At 39.8% G+C, this 18,060-nt stretch overlaps 1 long non-coding RNA gene across 1 annotated transcript in view; it reads right to left on the minus strand.

Annotated features, from left to right (window-relative positions):
• Window positions 1-11,218: 11,218 nt before the first annotated feature.
• LOC142827232 (uncharacterized) overlaps window positions 11,219-18,060 on the minus strand; it is a 28,104-nt gene continuing 21,262 nt past the window's right edge. The window contains exon 3 of the long non-coding RNA XR_012901826.1: window positions 11,219-11,357. This is a non-coding gene — a long non-coding RNA (uncharacterized LOC142827232). The remainder of the gene's footprint in view (window positions 11,358-18,060) is intronic.

Raw genomic sequence — 18,060 nt, forward strand, 5'->3', positions numbered from 1 at the left:
TATCCAATCATGTAAAGCCTCTCACATTTCTGTGATGGTTATTTGCTCAGTACAGTTGTAACACTGTTGCTGTTAAAAGGCGAAACAAAATCATTTAGCAGATTTTCCATCTTAACAAACAGCATGACATTTTCCACAGAAAACTGTAATTCAATCTGTTACAAATACGTCAGTCTTCTGCAGCATGTTTTTGTGTCTTTACAGCAATCCACTGTCTGAATTCTCCTGTACTCACCACACTTAGTTCAGTTTACAAAACACTTCAAGCTTGCATCTGCATATCAACATTTTGATTGTCTATTTGCAGTGGCACTCCAACGGTATGTCTAGACTACATGGCTCCATCGACGGAGCCATGTAGATGAGTTTACTAGACATAGGAAAATGAAGCGGCGATTTAAATAATTGCCGCTTCATTTACATCAAAATGGCTTCTGCGCTGTGCCAACGATCAGCTGATCGGCACAGCGCGGTAGTCTAGACGCTCCGCAGACGACAAGGGGAGCCTTTTCTAGGATTCCACGAGGTGTACCGGTAGTTCAGAATAGGAATCCTAGTCCGAACTACCTAGTTCGAGCCCCGTGTAGCCGCGCTGCACGGGGTTCGAACCAGCGGGGTTTTAAAAATGGCGGCTCCCCGCTTATGCAAATGAAACCCGGGAAATTCAAATCCCGGGCTTCATTTGCAAGTGCGGTATGCCTACATTACCCTCCTAGTTTGAACTAGGAGGGTAGTGTAGACATACCCTAAAGGTTTAGTTCTAGAAAGACAGGTGAGAGTTAAAGTTGGTTAAAGGGATCAAATATATACAACTAGCAGAAGTATCCAGTGTTGCTAGTATCCTTAATTAAGGTTGTATTTTAATAAAAGGAAAATGCTTTATTTAAATGATGGTATTTTTAAAAAAGATAGTGTTATTTTTATAAAGTTAATTTTTATTTCCGATTTCTTAATTTTTCCATCTCCATTTTTTAGTTAATTTTTTAAAATGGGAATTCCATCAAGTATATATTTTCTTCATCCTTATAAACTCTTATCATTCACTATGTTTTAACAAAAAAGGTCTACAGTCAATTTGATTTCCAATAACATTTTCTTCTAGTTTTCAAACCTGAAGCATTGATTTAGCTGTGGCAAAACATAGCATTACTTGATATTTCTCAGTTTTATCTCTTTTCTGTAATGTTTATTGGGAAGCTATCCTATTCCAGGTTCATCCTAGTTTTCTGCCTCCTCTTGGTTCAGTCTCTTTCAACATTTGCTCAGTTCAGTCAGTTATGAGGACTGTACTTGATATGGCAATTCAGATTTTTTTTGGTATGGTTTTATAAGAGGCAATCCCATGCCAGGCACATCCCATTTTCCTGGCACAACCAAACCCTTACCTTGCTTTAAGTTATGATAACAGGAAGCTGTATACCAAATTTGGTGTCCGACCTTTTACTGCTGAGGAGGAATTCTTGAACAAAGAGACAGATAGACAAACAAAGACAAACTCTCTAAAATATATAGTAGATTCTTGGATCAGGTTTATAGCCATGATGAAATAAGCTGCTGGCTTATTAAATCTCTGGTTGCTCCCAAATCATTGGTAGGTCCTCAGTCTCTTGGTTAGAATGCTACCATTAGTATAAGTCCATCATCCAGAGGTTTGAGCAGGAAGAGAATGGTGTTTCCAGAGCCTTTTATATCTTCTGCCCTGTGGAGGGAATCCCATTGTTCTAGTTTGTGGAAAATTGCAGGTTAACAACATGGCATTTGATAGTTTGGTCATGTCCATGTGTGCTTCTCAGAGTCACAGCAGAGGCCATTACCTATACAGTATGTACACATGAAAGTCCATGAGGCGTGGATAGGCTTCTTCCAGAGTCCACTGTGTCTGCTAATGAGCTATCAACTTGAATACTCCATTCAGAATGTGCTGGCTAAATACCATGTGGGTGTTAACACAGGAGCAAACATTTGAAATACAGGTAAAAGTTAATATTCATAGCTTTAGATACAAAAATGATATGTGCATACAATAGGATTGTCCATTCAGCAAATCATAAATTTTCCATAGATACCTTACTTGACACACTTGGTATAAGATTAGTTGTTATTATATAACAGTGGAAGCAAGAGTGACCTATACTACATGGTCATATTTTAAACATATAAGTCTGAGGGGAGGGGAGGTAGACTACTCAGAGCTTCTCCAGGAGGGAGGGCTCCAGTCAAGACAGAAAAGCCATCGAGCGGATGAGGAAAACAAGGAGGCTAGCCTCCCCAAACAGGGGGCTTCACTCACTGCCCATGTATTTAACACTGCTTTCATTGTTTATAGCACCTGTGGCAGCCATGGTTATGACATAGGTAAAAGGCCTTTAAAGATATCCTTGAGAGCTTAAGAAATCCCCTTAAAACCTAAATTTTGGGCCTAAATATTGAGGTTTAAGCATACATGTTCCTTCTGCACATTTTTCCATATTAGGATTCTAAGAAGCCAGTGCTGAATTCCACTTGCTTCTCAGTTTTCCTTCTTACCCTTAAAAGGCCAGAAACACTATTTCCCAACAGAGTAGGAAACAACTCTTGGTATCCTAACACATACCTGTTGGTTGTTACCTTGTAAATTAATGCTACAACTATGATTTCATATATCAGTGTCAGATGATTCAATACATTCTAATATCATAGGGCATCCTTTTTATTCTACTTGTCAACCATCAAAAGCAATGTACACAGGAAGGTTGTCACTTGGAAACATTTTTAACTGTGTAGTTTTCCACAAATTATAAGAAGATTGAGAAGGGAATTGGGATTCCTCCTCTCTCCCAATGGTCAAATGTTAATGATGCTGCTTTTAGCCAACTCTACAAAATGAATCTCTTGTGACAGGGAGTGAACAAGCCTTCCTCATTGTCATTTGAGGCTCTTAGAATGTTGGAAACTGAATTTGGTTCATATTCTCATGGTTTTGTCATTTAGAAGGTAATTTTTATTTTGATCAAATTCCAGAATCTCAGATTCAGAGTGATACTGTAGGTCAAAGCTCTTAGTCAGCATTTACAAGAAGGACATTGTGATCTTGGAAAACTGATTTGGGAATTGCTAATTTAAGAGCTTTTGGTGTTCAAGAGGGAGTGAAGGGAGTAAACAGAGCTGAAAGTTCCCTGTTTCTGAATCAGTTTGAGTAACAAAATTTGATATATTCTGAAATACTTGCTTATTTTTTTAATATATTGCTCTGCAAAGTTCCCTAGAAGAGGCAAAAGAAAAGCATCACAGACATGTGTCATGCACAAATGCTACGTCTTCACTAGGTGCTGTGTATACCACCACATGAGGGGCATGTGATTTTCAGCTCCAGCACATGCGCTTGCACTAGCTCTCTTCTAACTACTGTGTTAAAAAAATAGTGTAACCTGGGCTGAGGTGAATAGACTAGATGCCGAGATGCCATGCGTACTTTCTTAGGTTGGCTAGCTGATTCCACCACTCGTGACATGCTTTCTCGGCTACATTACTATTTTTAGCATAGTGAGAACTTGATGAGCACTACCATGAATATGTCTGTGTGTGCTAGGGATCATACCAAGTATAGACACAGCCTTAGGTTTGGATCAGGAGCACAGTGCATCCAGTGTGGCCAAAGGAGTTAATTTCATTTCAAGGTCATATCAGGTTTGAATTTTTCAGGACCACAGATGGAACGTTTGTCTTTGATGGCAGAACTGACTGAACTTGGTGTGTGTAGTGTAATGTTATGTATTTCCTGAAAATTTTCATGTGCTCTAGAAAATATATTGGGTATTATTTTGATTATGTTCTTTATTATTTCCCACATTAGAGAGAGATCCCTAATCTAATAGAATATGTACATTTGGATGTCTTCTGTTATATTCAACAGTGGGAAATTCTCCATGAGAAAGCTGAAAAGGATATCTATGTGTCTAATTAACCGTTTGGTCTAGGGACTGAGCTGTTCAATGGGAACCCCTTCCCCCATTCTGTCTTTTTAGAGGGTCTTCATTGATGATCAAGGAGTGAAGTGGAATCACTGACATTACACTTCTGTCAGGGTAACAGGAAGAAATGAAGAGCAGGTCGGTGCAAAGAGGACATTCAAAGCCTATAAACTAAAAAGGGGTGTGAAGGCCAAAGACAAGGAGATGTCAGATTTGCCTTACTTTTCTTAGAACCAATGAGCTTTTATAATGTATGTTCACTCGCACTTTTTCCTACAAGTTCATTTGTAAATAGCCTATGAAGGGTTAATACATAATTAATAGAGGTTATAAGCATGTTGCAGATTTGAGTGATGCATTGTAATCCCAGGAGCAACTTGTGACTGTAACAATTAATAGTTTATTAAAACATCTATTAATCATTTATTCACCTATATGAAATATTCATCATTGTTCCACTAGTATAAAAGGTGACCATATATACTTCCATTTTTCCAGAGTGCTAGAATGATGTATTTTTACAATTCAGCATAACTACTAGCCCTTAGAATGTTAGGTTTTTCCAGCCAGCCACCCAATTGAGGGTTTAACCCTAACAAACCTGGACATGGTGTGAATTCCTTGGAGATATTTTCCTGAAAAAATGTACTTACGGGTTAAGGCTAGCTGTTGATTTCCAAGTTTGAAGTTACTATCTTTAGCTGCCTCTGCATTGCTGTGTTGGCTTAAGTAAACCTAGTCTGCACTACAAAATTATGCTGACCTAAGTCAATCTGTGTTGATTTAGTTTTACATGTGTTTGCACTTAAGTTTGTCTCTTCCCAACATAGGCACATCATTACACTTCCACAATAATAATAACACCTTCCCAAAGTGACTTATTTCCACAGACCTAGTGAAAGTATTAGGGATTTTAGACATCGTGTAATTGAATAGTCATATAACTGCATGAAATCTTAGAGGTTACACAACTATTCAATAGTCCCCGGGAGGTGGGACCAACAGCCAGTGCACCCCAGTCGAACTCCTGCAGAGCCCCCTGCCATCTCATACTGTTGCCTCTCTATCAGAGGCGGCAGTGCAAGGTGGCAGATGGGAGCCAGTCTGTCATGGGAGCCAGTTTACAAACCAACTCTTCACCCAGACTGGCTGCTTGCCGTCCCTCACTGCTGCCTCTGCTACAGAGACAGCAGCATGAGGTGGCAGCAGCCCCTGTCTGCGGGGGGGTCTAATAAAGACAGCAGTGGGGGAGGGGAAGCAGGCGGCACTGTGAAGCAGGTGCTGGGGGAACCATCTTTTAAGGCAGTTTCTCCCCAGCACCAGCTTCTGCCTGCTCCCTACCTCTGTAAGAAGCAGCAAGGGGAGGGGGGGGGGGAGGAGCAGGCATGTCCACAGAGATAGCACACGAGCCAGCTCCTCATGCATATCAGCTCCAGCCTGCCCCTCTATGGGGGGAAAGCTAGCTCAGTGGTTTGAGCATTGGCTTGCTAAACGCAGGGTTATGAGTTCAATTCTTGAAGAGGCCATTTGGGGCAAAAAATCATCAGGGATAGTACTTGGTCCTGCTGTGAAGGCAGGGGACTGGACTCAATGACCTTTCAAGGTCCCTTCCAGTTCTAGGAGATAGGCAATCTCCACTATTTTAAAAAAAAAAAAATGTCTACACTGCCACCCTAGTTCAAACTTGCAAATGAAGTCCTGCAATGAGGAGTAATGGTAATTTGAATTAGGAGCTTTAATTTGAACTACCTAGCCCATGCTGCATGTAGCCACAGGCAGGAAGTTCAAACTACAGGGCATTTAAAAATGGCGGTGCCTGGAAACATGCAAATAAAACCTGGGATATTTTAATCCCAGGCTTCATTTGCAAGTTAGAATGACTACATTAGCCACCCTAATTTGAACTAGTGAACTAGGGTGGCTAGTGTACACATACCCTATCAGAGGCAGCAGTGAGGGTATGGGGAGGCAGATGGATCCAGTGCTTTTGGGGAGCCTGCTTAAAGCCAGCTCTGCACAGGCACCAGCTCCCGCTTCCCTGCCCCTTGTTGCCTCTATTACAGTGTGTGTAGTCGATAGGATTAACCAATAAACCCAGGCTTATCGGTTAATCATGTAGTCGACTACATGTTGACATCCCTAGCAAGTATAGGCACTGTGTTACCTGTGTCAACACTAAGGGTGTGTCTAGACTACAGGGTTTTGTCGAAAAAAGTGAACTTTTGTCGACAAAACTATACCTGCGTCTACACTGCCGCTGAGTTCTGTCCTCATAACGTTGACAGAACTCAGCAGTTTTGTCGACAGCTGTAAACCTCATTCTACGAGGAATAACGCCTTTTGTTGACAGAGTTCTGTCGACAGAAGGTGTTATTGCATCTGCACTGTCCTTTGCGTCTACACTGTCATGTCGACAAAGCAGCTTGCTTTGTCGACAGAATTGGATGTAGTCTAGACGCTCTTTGTCGACAGAAGCTTTGTCAACAGTATTTGTTGACAAAAGCCAGTAGTCTAGACGTACCCCAACAGTCCTCCAGCAGCTGTCCAGCAATGTCCTTGTTCCCAGTGAGCATGCTGGTCATAATTTTTTAATACTGTCCAGGTGTCTAGATCCTGGAAGCCTGCCCTCCCCACCCACCAAAAACCCAACTTAATCTTTTCATGGTTGCCCAACACAGCCTTTACAGAGAGCTAAACTTGGATTTTGTGCTCCTTCCTGGAGCAGGACAAACAATTTGCATCTCCTCAGGCTGTGAGAGAATGAGGCTGTACAAGCTTAGCTAAGGAGTAACTGAAGGAATATGAGATACGATGTGCAGATTACACAGGGGATGCTAAACCAGGGATAGGACAGGGATGAGAATCAATACCAGGTGAAAGCCAGGGATCTTCAGAAGGTGGGAGAGGGTAACATCAAACCTGGAGCATCCAACATGAAGCAATACAAGTAGGAATGTTTGCCTCACTGAAATCTAGCCTCACCATTGAGCACCACCAGGAAGCTTTGAGTCTACCAAATACACAGAGAATCACATTGGCTGTGTCTACATTGGCACCCCTTTCCGGAAAAGGGATGCTAATGTAGACTTCGGAATTGTAAATAGGAATAAGAAAGTAGGAATAAGAAATCCTCCGGAAAAGGGCTTATTTTCCGGAGAATCACGTCTAGACTGGCGCTTTTCTCCGGCTTATCCCCAAGCTGGAAAAAAGCGGCAGCCATGTAAATGCAAATGCCGCGGGGGATATTTAAATCCCCCGCGGAATTTGCAATTCCGAAGTCTACATTAGCATCCCTTTTCCGGAAAGGGGTGCCAATGTAGACACAGCCCCTGTGCCTACACAACTGGTATTTGAATTTTTCTTAGATTCTGTTGAGTGCCCTGTGTACAGTTTAATGAGATAGGGTAGGCTGAATTTCCCAGATTCACTGGTGGCATTTCAACATCACCAATCTAAATGTGACTGTCAGGAAAGAATATCCTGCTTTCAGTTTTTGAAAAAAAGTCTGGTATCCTTAAAGATAAGAGTATCATGCATCTGACCAGCTACATTAGTATGAGAGAAACAGCCCTGGTCATCTACCAGCACTTGCATAACCATGGAAATGTGCCTGTTTTGGCTTATGTACTTTCTGGCAAGGTGGAGTATTACCAGCATAGGGAGATGCATGCATGGCATCTATCATCCCACTGCAGTTTATGCAGCCTATTGCTTCAGAACTACCCACTAGTTCCCTGCACATTGCCGAGAATTGTTTAATGGCCTTGCACACTTCAATGACTACAGCCTCCGCTATGGATTTTCCAATTCTAAACGGATTCCTCACTGACTGATAGCGGTCCGGCATGGCAGGTTTCCAGAGCGTGACTTATACAGTCTGTGAAGCTCTGAGACTGGTATCCGTGCCCGTAAACTTTAGGGTGAGTTCAGCTTGCAGATCCAGGAATGGGGTGGTTTGCATTTGAAAGTTCTGCAGCCATGCCAAATCGGCATGATGATGAGATCCCACAATTCAGTGGGCATTTCTTGAGCTCAGAAGCGCACCTATCAATGAGCTGCTCCTTGAATGCCTGCAGTTACCAAATATCTTTATTCACTTGATCCATCATCCCTGAGCATGTCTTCCCCCTTATTGAACCACCAGTGATAGTAATCACTGAAATTACGCAGCTACTGGAGAATTGTGCCACCTGTATTAGCAACAGACATGAGAATTGCACTGAGCTATACAAGGTCTATGCTTCCTCCAGAGAGATGGCAGAGCCTGAAAAGTGGCATGTGGAACTCTGAGAAGTTTTAAAAGGGGTGATAGAATTTATATAAATTATAGGACAGAATAAGCATGATGGGATGGGGGAAAAGGCCCTGTGGAATGTGACCCCTTAGTTCTCTGAAATCCCATGCAAATTGCCGCTCTTATGATGACTTTCTACTTTTAATCTGAGCTTTATTTTAGGCAAATGCTACATGCCTTTCCATGGGCCATGAGGTACTGGTGAATGACCAAGAAGAATATTTCATAATCTCAACCTGTACAACATCCCAGTAGAAAGAAAAAGTGACATTCATATCCAAGCCTCTCAAAAATGCTGTTTACCAGCTGGGACTACTCCATACTCATAACCCAGTACAGTCTACAAAGGAAACAAAATTATGTGGATTTAAGGAATTACTTGATTACCATTGGGAAAGTCTACTCTTCAGGCCCTGTTGTAAAAGTCACACAAAGGTGCTCATCACACCACCATAAAGACAGATGACATGTACATATGTAAAAGTCTCTTGAGAAAAACATTGTTTTACTGTTTGAAAATCATATTCTACAGAAATATGTCTTGGATTCTGCACAGCAATTTTTAGTTACAGCTATGTAAATCCAGAGTAATTTACAGAAATCAATAGTTAAGATTTTTGTCACTGTAACTATGAAGAGAATTTGACTCTTTAATGCTTAACACTTTCATTTGTATTATTCATTTGTTTTTCTGTGAAGGAGAAATGTAAAATTTAAATGTAGTTGAAAGGATCCTTGTAATTTTAGTTAACAGTGCATGAGGTTACTTTCATAATGTATATAATAATGTCTACTTCTTTTTTTGAAACATACTAAGTTATTACATAATTCATACCTGAGGCACCAAGTTCCCGTTGTTTACGCATCACATACAAAATTACTGTCTTGTCTCTGTTTGTAATCTGTTGCCTTTTCATTCCATTGAGTACCCCTTTGTTTTTGTATGATAGGAGAGTGGGTATGGCCTTCACTATGGCAATAGTTATTTTTACATACCTTAATATTTTATATTCTTCTATTCTTTGAAGTAATTGGTCTATGTCAATACAAAGTTTTTGCATGTTTCTCTGTTTGCATCCCACTCATATATAACTATAATCATATTGATTGTTCTTCTCTGGAATTCTACTTCTGCAAATATGTAACACCAGATCACAAAGCAAATGATTCACCCATTAAGGACTGAGTTTGGAGAAAAAAAAGTATTTTTTAAATTAAAGAACAATGCTTATAGTTAATATAGCTCTTTACTTCTTCAAATCATTTTATAGTTCTACTGATGGACTAACTAATGTCCCCTAGTGGTGATTGTCATGTGATATATTGTGAAATTTACTAAAGGCAGCACATGACAGTACTTTGCTGTATTCAAAATTCATGTAAAGACATTCTGAAAGCTGGTCTGGGGTCTTTTTGGACAGATGGTCCTGACAGTTACAGTATTGGAAAGGAAAAGTATACATTACACAAATGCTGACAAAGTTAATACATCAAGTATCTCAATCTACAAATAAATTTGCATTGGTTATATAGTTATATTGTATTACTCCACCTTATATTGTCTGTGTCTGATTTAGTGCAAAGTAGCTCTAAATAGAGGTGAGTTTTGTTTTTGTTTGTTTGCTGCAAATCTGTCTTGCTCTGTCACAAAGAATACGTTTCTTGTACCTTGAAGCTTGGGAATTGATGAGAAATATTTCCTAATATAATGTTAGAAGAGCAGAGATTGGAGTTATTTGGTTTATAGCATGCCTTACATTTTTCAGTTTCTATTTCCATTTTGTGAACCATTGATTTTATATTTGAGAAGAGTCTGTCTTGGTTTTCTCTAATTTACTGCATCAAGTTGCCTTCTAGAGAAAATTCTATGCAGGGTGCTGGAGTATTTTACTGTTATTACATTTTTAATCTGTTTCTTGCGGTAGGAAGTATACTGCCTATTTTACTACTTTAAGTGTCATCCAGTCTCTCCACATTTATACTTTTTTTGAAAGTTTTTTTTATCATGAATGTTGATGTTAATGTTAAGACCTTGAAGTGGTGACATTTAGAAGTGAATCTTGTTTCAGCTCTTTAAGGAATGGCTTGCATAGCTGAGCTACAATATTCTAGTCCTGACATCTTGGTTTTAAGATTTCCTAGTTAACTTATGATTTCAAGAGGGAATTGAGGAGGTTGAGATAGATTCATGAGATATGGGAGGGAGCTCCTTGGAACCTTTTAAAATTTTGCAGCAAGTTGAAGGGTAGGATAGGATTTTTTTTAAAGATGAAATTCTTTACATTCCATAGAAAATTAATGCATTAGTTTGCCCACTTACCAGATGAAGCTTCCAACTCAGTAGCAGCAAATTGGAAAGATGTCCTTGTTGTATAGGAAGTGCTGAAGCTACTCATGCAAGTTGTCCAGCTGAAGTGAGTGGGAATATTCACAAATAACTAAGGATTACTCATGAGTATGGGTTAACAGTATTGGGTCCTGTGGCCAGAATAAGTACAACCATTTCCAGCAAACTGCCACTGAATGGCAGTTGGTTTGTTTGCTGAACGGTGTTGCTTCTTTCCTTAGCTATAATAACGAGGAAACATTTTTCTTGAAATGGGAAAATAAATGAACAGAGTTTCATGTCTCACCTCTCCCCCTCTGCAGTCACATACACACTTGGAACATGAGGTTTAATTTCAGGCAAAGGGAAAAACTGGGATCAGAGGTCCCTTGTTTAAAATCTTGGCCCCATATTACTGACCATGAAACACAAAGGTATTACATTCAGTCCACAGGAACAGCAAATTTTAGCCATGCCATTTAATTTGCTCTGCTCATATACATATGCCCTTCCTTTTTATTTCATCATCATCATCATCAACAACCATGGGCCCAACGCCCGTTGGTGTCTGATGCCTCCATCATTATTTCCTTCCATCTTTCCCTGTCCAGTGCAGAGAGGCTTAGTTTCTGTACCTTTTTATTTGCTGCGTAATTATTCATTTTACTTTAACTTAGTGCAGTGAGTGCTGAATATTACACACTTTTACATATGGGATATATCCACGTTTCAACATTTGCCTGATACCCGGCCCACTTCTTCATCCAGTCTGGGATTTCACTGTCTCCTGAAAGGAATGAACAAATTAGCTACAGATCAACAAATGGTAATAAATGTCTGAGAAAAATGTTACTGTTAAAAGGAAGTTCATCAAAACACAGCTGGCAAGAGGGAGGAAAATAAAAATAAAGAAACATCTGTATTGGATTACAGTGCTCCAGGAAAGCAAAAAGGAAAAATGTAGACTTTGCACTAAAAACACAGTTATCAGTTAATCTTACTAGTCTTTTCCATTTGTTCCTAATTTATACTTTCTGAAATCCAAAGACTCAAAGAACCTTCCATCATCTTATTACTGTCACCTTACTAGTACCCATAAATTAAGGTCCATTTTATGTATACAAATATGAAGGCTTAGCAACAGGGGAAAAAACTGCAACACGACAAGAATACAGTTAGATGTCACTTTTGTAAACTTTGGACTGCGTATGTTGCTGCAGTGCATCTCAGACAAGTTTACCAGGGTGGTCTCTTTCAGAACAGAGTGAGTCTGCAGAGATATCTTTGGTCACTTTTAAATAAATTAATTTAGGAGGCTTGATTCAAAACCTGATGTCCTTATTTTAAAAAATGCAGGGTTTCTTCACATCATGACTGAAAACTTGAAGATTGAAGTAAAATTTTGTTTGTCTTCCACATGATTCCATATGTCCAGCAACATGATATAGTATCTGAGTACAGAAATGTACAAATATATTTATCTTTTTTCCTTCCTGTTGGCAGGAAGTTGTGGTTGGTGGTCCTTCCGATCTCTTCCATGAGGGAACTCCAGATATGCAATGTGACAGTTCCCCTCCATGCTTTATAAAAATTAGCTTGTGACTATAGATGTGCATAACTCGGTGATGCTTTGGATAAAATACCCCATATAACGTATTGGTTTTAATGTTACAGTCTGCAGCATCTTTATATTCTACTTTGGTACATGTATCATTTTTGTATGTGAAGTTAGAAATGTGATGTGTGAGTCTGTTTATAGTATTAAATGTGCCAATGAGAGCCATTTCAAGTGTCCCCGAAGCCTATTGACTGGCGAGCAATGTGGTATTTTTCCACACAAAGAAGGATGTAAAACAAAGGGTTCCCACCCTAAGGGAGAGTCTATTTAAGCAATGAGACGCTATCAGCCCTTTGTCTTCAGCTGGCCTGAGAAACTACCTGACACACCTTAAAAGGATACAAAGAACTTTAAAGAAGGCTGGAGACCCATGTCAGAGCAAGAGTTTGACTCTGGCTTGTAGATTATGCCTGAAATAAGAACAGCTCTTTAGGATAAGAATCTGCATGCAATAAGTTTCATAGGGTGTGTCTACACTGCACCATAACTCAAAATAAGATACGCAATTTGAGCTACACAATTGCATAACTTATTTCAATGCTATTTCAAAATAGCTTATTTTGTCATTTCGTGTTGTCTACACAGCAACAAATTTCGAAATAAAGTGCTATTCCGAAACGTCCCTTACTCCTCATAGAATGAGGTTTACAGGGACCTCGGAATAGCAAGCCCGAAATAACAGGCTCGCTGTGAAGACATGGGATAGTGTAGACATAACCGTAGTGAATTAGAATGAGCTATGCGTTTTCTTTTCATTTCAATTTAGAAACTTGCTTTGGTCTTTCTGTTTTCACTTGCAGCCACTTGAATCCTGCTGTTTGTACTTCATAAAAATGATTTTGTTTACTATCAGGCCCAGAGTAAATAATTGTTACCTGTGGGGGAGCGATGACTGTGCATATGTCTCTTTCATTGATTGCTTACTTTAAAAGCTTTCACTGTGTAAAACTTTTCCACAAAGAAAGATGGATTTATTTGGGATTTTGATCCCTTTTGAGGTGTGGTTGCCTGGGTGCTGTGCCCTAGAACTGTGTCCTCCCAGAGCAGTAGTGGTTCAGTGCCTGCATTGCTCTGCAGGTGAGTGGTAACCCCAACTCGGTGCTCTGTCTGGGGGAGATGAGAGGCTCTGGCCTGTTAGTACGGGATGGTGGGGGACCCCAGAGAGCAAGAAGGTGAGCATCAGTGTCATGATCAGCACACTGGGGTCTTCTGTGACTGCGCTCCATCACATGCAGGTCAGTCACCAAAAAAGCTTGGGAGAAAGCTCCGTCTCCTGCATACATGAGTCTCACTTTTGAGGTTGGCAAACTTGTAAAGCATATTCTGATTCACTGATTAAGAAAATAATTAAAAATTATTAGAATTTCTTGAAAACGAATTGTGAGCAATGTATCTACATAGGAGTTCTCAAATGAAGGCTTGGAGTGGCTGGAGTTTTAGACAAAATATTAAATTTTAATTTCTGTCACTCTCTTATTGGTAGAGAGCTTTTCTATATGGAAGATTCAGTTTCTGCCAAACTGGAATATTTAATGAGAAAAATGTGATTTTTTTTGACATAATACTAATTTTCCCATGGAAAATTTCAGTTTGGCAGAAATTACATTTTCCATTGAAAAAATCAGTCCAACAGAAAATTCCTCACCAGGTCTTGAAATACTCTCTCTCTCTCTCTCTCTCTCTCTCTCTCACTCTCTCTCACACACACACACACACACACACACACACTCACACACACACACACACACACACACACACTCTGTGGAACTTATTGCTAAACTATAATACCGTGACCAAGATTTATCAGGATTAAAGAAATATTACGCATCTTGTAGTACTTCTCAGTTGAACATATGATGTGTTATATAGTGTTACAAACTCTGATAAAATTAGGACAATGTAGCACTTTAAAGACTAACAAGATGGTTTATTAGATGATGAGCTTTCGTGGGCCAGACCCACTTCCTCAGATCAAATAGTGGAAGAAAGTAGTCACAACTTTCTTCCACTATTTGATCTGAGGAAGTGGGTCTGGCCCACGAAAGCTCATCATCTAATAAACCATCTTGTTAGTCTTTAAAGTGCTACATTGTCCTGCATTTTGCTTCAACTACCCCAGACTAACACGGCTACATTTCTATCACTGATAAAATTAGGTCTTAGTCATCACCAAAATTAATGGACATTTTTACCATGATTGGTCTTTACCTCAGTTTTGCACATGTAAAATGTGGATTATATGAGTGTTGTGAAAATGGATTTTAAAATGATGAATTCCAGGAAAAAAGGCACTGAGGACATTGCTGATTTTGTCTACAAAGCAGGGTTTGAGTATGTGCAGTAAATAATACATATTAACATTTTAACTACAATAATGTTCACACATAAAGGGACCCCAATTAAGGGTGCCTGGATAACCATTGTTTGGTATTTCTTAGCTTTTGAGTGCTTGCCTTTGCAACCTTAATAGTGTTTTCATTGTTAGTATTACACATGCACACAAATTACATTAAAAGAGCACCCAAAATTATAATAGTAAATGTTAAAAAAGAAGGCTCATTCATCATGGCTTAAAGGCAACTCTAACCAGTAGGGGTTAGGAACTTTTCCTGTGTGCCATTTATCCCAAACTGCTTAGTGGAGGGTCTTTAGCAACTTACTCTGAAGCAGGTGGCCTGGCCATTATCTGTGACGGGATACTGGACTAGACAGATGCATAGCAATGCCGGTGTTGCTTTTGGATAGCAAGAACTGTATGCAGCACCACGATTTGCAGTGTGCGGATCTAAATGAAATCCTAATTGGTATCTTTTCCTGCTTGATGAATTACATCTCATTGTATCTCAGATGGCAAAGAGAATGGGATTTTTTTTTTAGAAAGACAAGTTTTCTGAAATCTGGGGTTAGTCTGAGAAAGGTTTAAATATATTATTTATTAATGCTTGCATTTGTAATGCTTAGCTCTGAGTATCCATCATTTTTCCTGCAAAGCTCTGAATTACTTTGGATGGCAAGAAGTACATTTTCTTAGCCTGTAGATATGAGATTTTTGGACAGTAAAATGTTATTATTCTAGGGACATTTGAAGGCAGCGATGGTGACGGTGTGCTTACAGGTCCAAAGAGTGATGAAAGTATTGTTGTGCAAGCCACTGTATGTACATGTCATTAAGAATCTCCGTTCCAAAGATACTACAGTCTTAGTATATGATGAGAGACAACGAACAAACAAGAGACTAGGGTTAGAGTGACTACGACAAAGGATCAGCAAAATGACCATATTTGACATAGCACCTGTGATTTAACAAAATGTGTAAACCTCTCAGAACTCTATGAACATGTTCCCTCTCGCATGAGTAAGAATATGTAAATCTGCTCTGCCTCATTAGATTTATTATTCATCTATTTTCTGCAGTGCACATAATGTGATCTTCAGACTGTGTGATTACACTGCATTTGCCATCCACAGATGCAAAGCTGGTCATCTCAGACTAAATCTTTACCTTCACTTTATTCAGTGACAAAATTACTTGATTTAGTTTGTAAATTAATGGTGGAATTTTGGCTTCACTGAAGTCAAAGGCAAAATTCCCATTGACTTCAGTGGACCTAGGATTTAATCCGTAATGTTTCTAATGTCTCCTCTCCTTCCTTTCATCTCTTCTTTTACTACAGAAACTGTGGACTCTGTGTGTGTTTGGGGGGGAGGAGGGGACTAGTTTGTTTCAGTTACTGTAGTCAAACTTTAATAGACCATTGTTTATCACTGTATGGACTGCATGCAATTTGTTAAAATATATCAGTAAAATAAGCACCCAAACTAGTCAAGCAAAATTGAAGCCCAGGCAGGTTTTGAAATAAATGACAAAGTGACGGTGAGGGAGTGGAGAAAGAAGGGCCCAGCATCACAGGGGCTAAAGAAAGCCTCTTGGCCTAGCTAGCCCTACCCTGCTTTACCTGCAGCCAATTCGAGGCTTGGAGGGAGGAGGAAAAGGAAAGAGCCTGCCTCAGTTTGGGGTTCACTAGCAAGGAGGCAGGAGCCTGGTTTAACAGTCTAAGGGCATGAACCAGTGCCTGTCTGCTCAGCAGCCAGGAGAGCAAGCAAGTCCCAAGCCCACCCATCTGGAAAAGGGGGGAAACTATTGAGAGGCCCCAACCAAGGGGAATCTGGACTCCTGGGGTTATGCCCCAAACTTAAAGACTTGCTTAAGGAGTGATTTGGAGTTCCTGGGCCAGGAACACAGGAAGGAAAAGGGGACAGTGCCATCCTTGACTTGGCAGCTTAACCAGTAGGCTGCACAGCCACCAGGGACCCGGCTACAGTGACATTAAAACACCTGTTAATATGGTATTTAGCTGCTGTTGCTGCTGCTGATAGGAATAATTTTTCCCTATGGGTATGTCTACACTACCCCGCTAGTTCGAACTAGCGGGGTAGTGTAGACATACCCTATCTTTGTCCTCCGCAAACAGAAAGACTCCAAGGCAGCCAAATTCCTCCTGAGTATCAGTATGAAAGTACATGATCTTGCCTTGTAAATGTCATAGCAAGGTTATGCCACTCATTCCAGTTTATTAAAAGTGACTTTTTACATCTGGTACCATTTAAAAAAATGTTTTGGGTTTTACCTGTTAATCACATAATTTTGGTCAAGATTTGGGTTTTTTGGGGGGGGAGGAGATGGGGGAAATCTGACCAAAACGTCAAGTGAATTCTGCTGGTGCTCAGAACTTGTTCTGTTTTGATTTTAAGATGCACACTAACTGTGTGTTAAGTTTTTGAATGAAAAAGAAATTAGTTAAGCTTATGTTCACTAAACCTCTATTGTTTCTACCCAACCAGTGTTGTGCCTAAAATGTTTATTTCTGCACTGTAGCAAGGTGCTAGCTAGCCTGTAGCAGGCATGGGCAGCACATGCAGATTAAAGCTCTCTTTACTGCTGCCAGCATTCTTTGTTTTTTAAGGCAATTTAAAAAAAGCTGTAAGTGGGGTTGTTTATTTATTAAATAACAGGTAGCAGTACCTGTGGGTGATAATTTTATTTTGGTCCTATGCTGAATCCTTCCTGAATAGATGTTCTATGGTACCTGGCCATAGAAAGCTATTTCAAAATAATGGGCTTGTTTAAAAGACACAGAATAGCTATTTCGGCATATTGGAAGTATCCTGAAATAGCGCCGCTGTCTATACGCCCTTCTGGTTTTACAAGTCAGAATAGTTTTCTTTAGTTTTATATAATCTCAACTTCAAATACTACAAAGCAAAGCACTCAGATAACATAAATCCAGTTGTACAGTTACAATTATTGTGTTTAAATAGGGACATCAAGTCCTTTTTTACAATGTTATAACGGGTTGGGGAAAAATCTTGGAATTTTTCTGATGCAGTGTATTTAAAGATGCAGTGTAATAACTGTGCTGGTCTAAAAGTCTGTTTTAATTCAGAGGATAGAGAGATCCATAGTGAACAGCTCAATATTTGACAATAAGTCTTTTGTGTTTCACTGGAGCTCCAACAACATCAGTCTTTCTAGTCACCAGCTCCTGGTATGAAAGGGGCTTCTTTCTTTGGCTATGTCAGAGCATCAGCCTGCAGCCCACATATACCATCATGCCCTTCATGCCCAAACCAAAAGAAAAAGTATTTCCTGAAGCTAGTCTGGCTAAGAGCTGCTACAATATGCAAGATTTTATTTTAAACCTACTTAAATCCAGTAAGGTGCTTGAGCGGCTCCTTGCAGTCTGTGAATATAAGCCACAATCATGATTGAAAACTATTACCATTCACTAGAGGAGGGAGTTGCTACCTTTTAACCTGAGCAGAAAGTTGCCAACTTCCTAATGGCACCAAATCAAACATCTGCTCCACCCCT

This window comes from Pelodiscus sinensis, chromosome 2 (assembly GCF_049634645.1).
Source record: "Pelodiscus sinensis isolate JC-2024 chromosome 2, ASM4963464v1, whole genome shotgun sequence".
Lineage (NCBI taxonomy): Eukaryota > Metazoa > Chordata > Testudines > Trionychidae > Pelodiscus > Pelodiscus sinensis.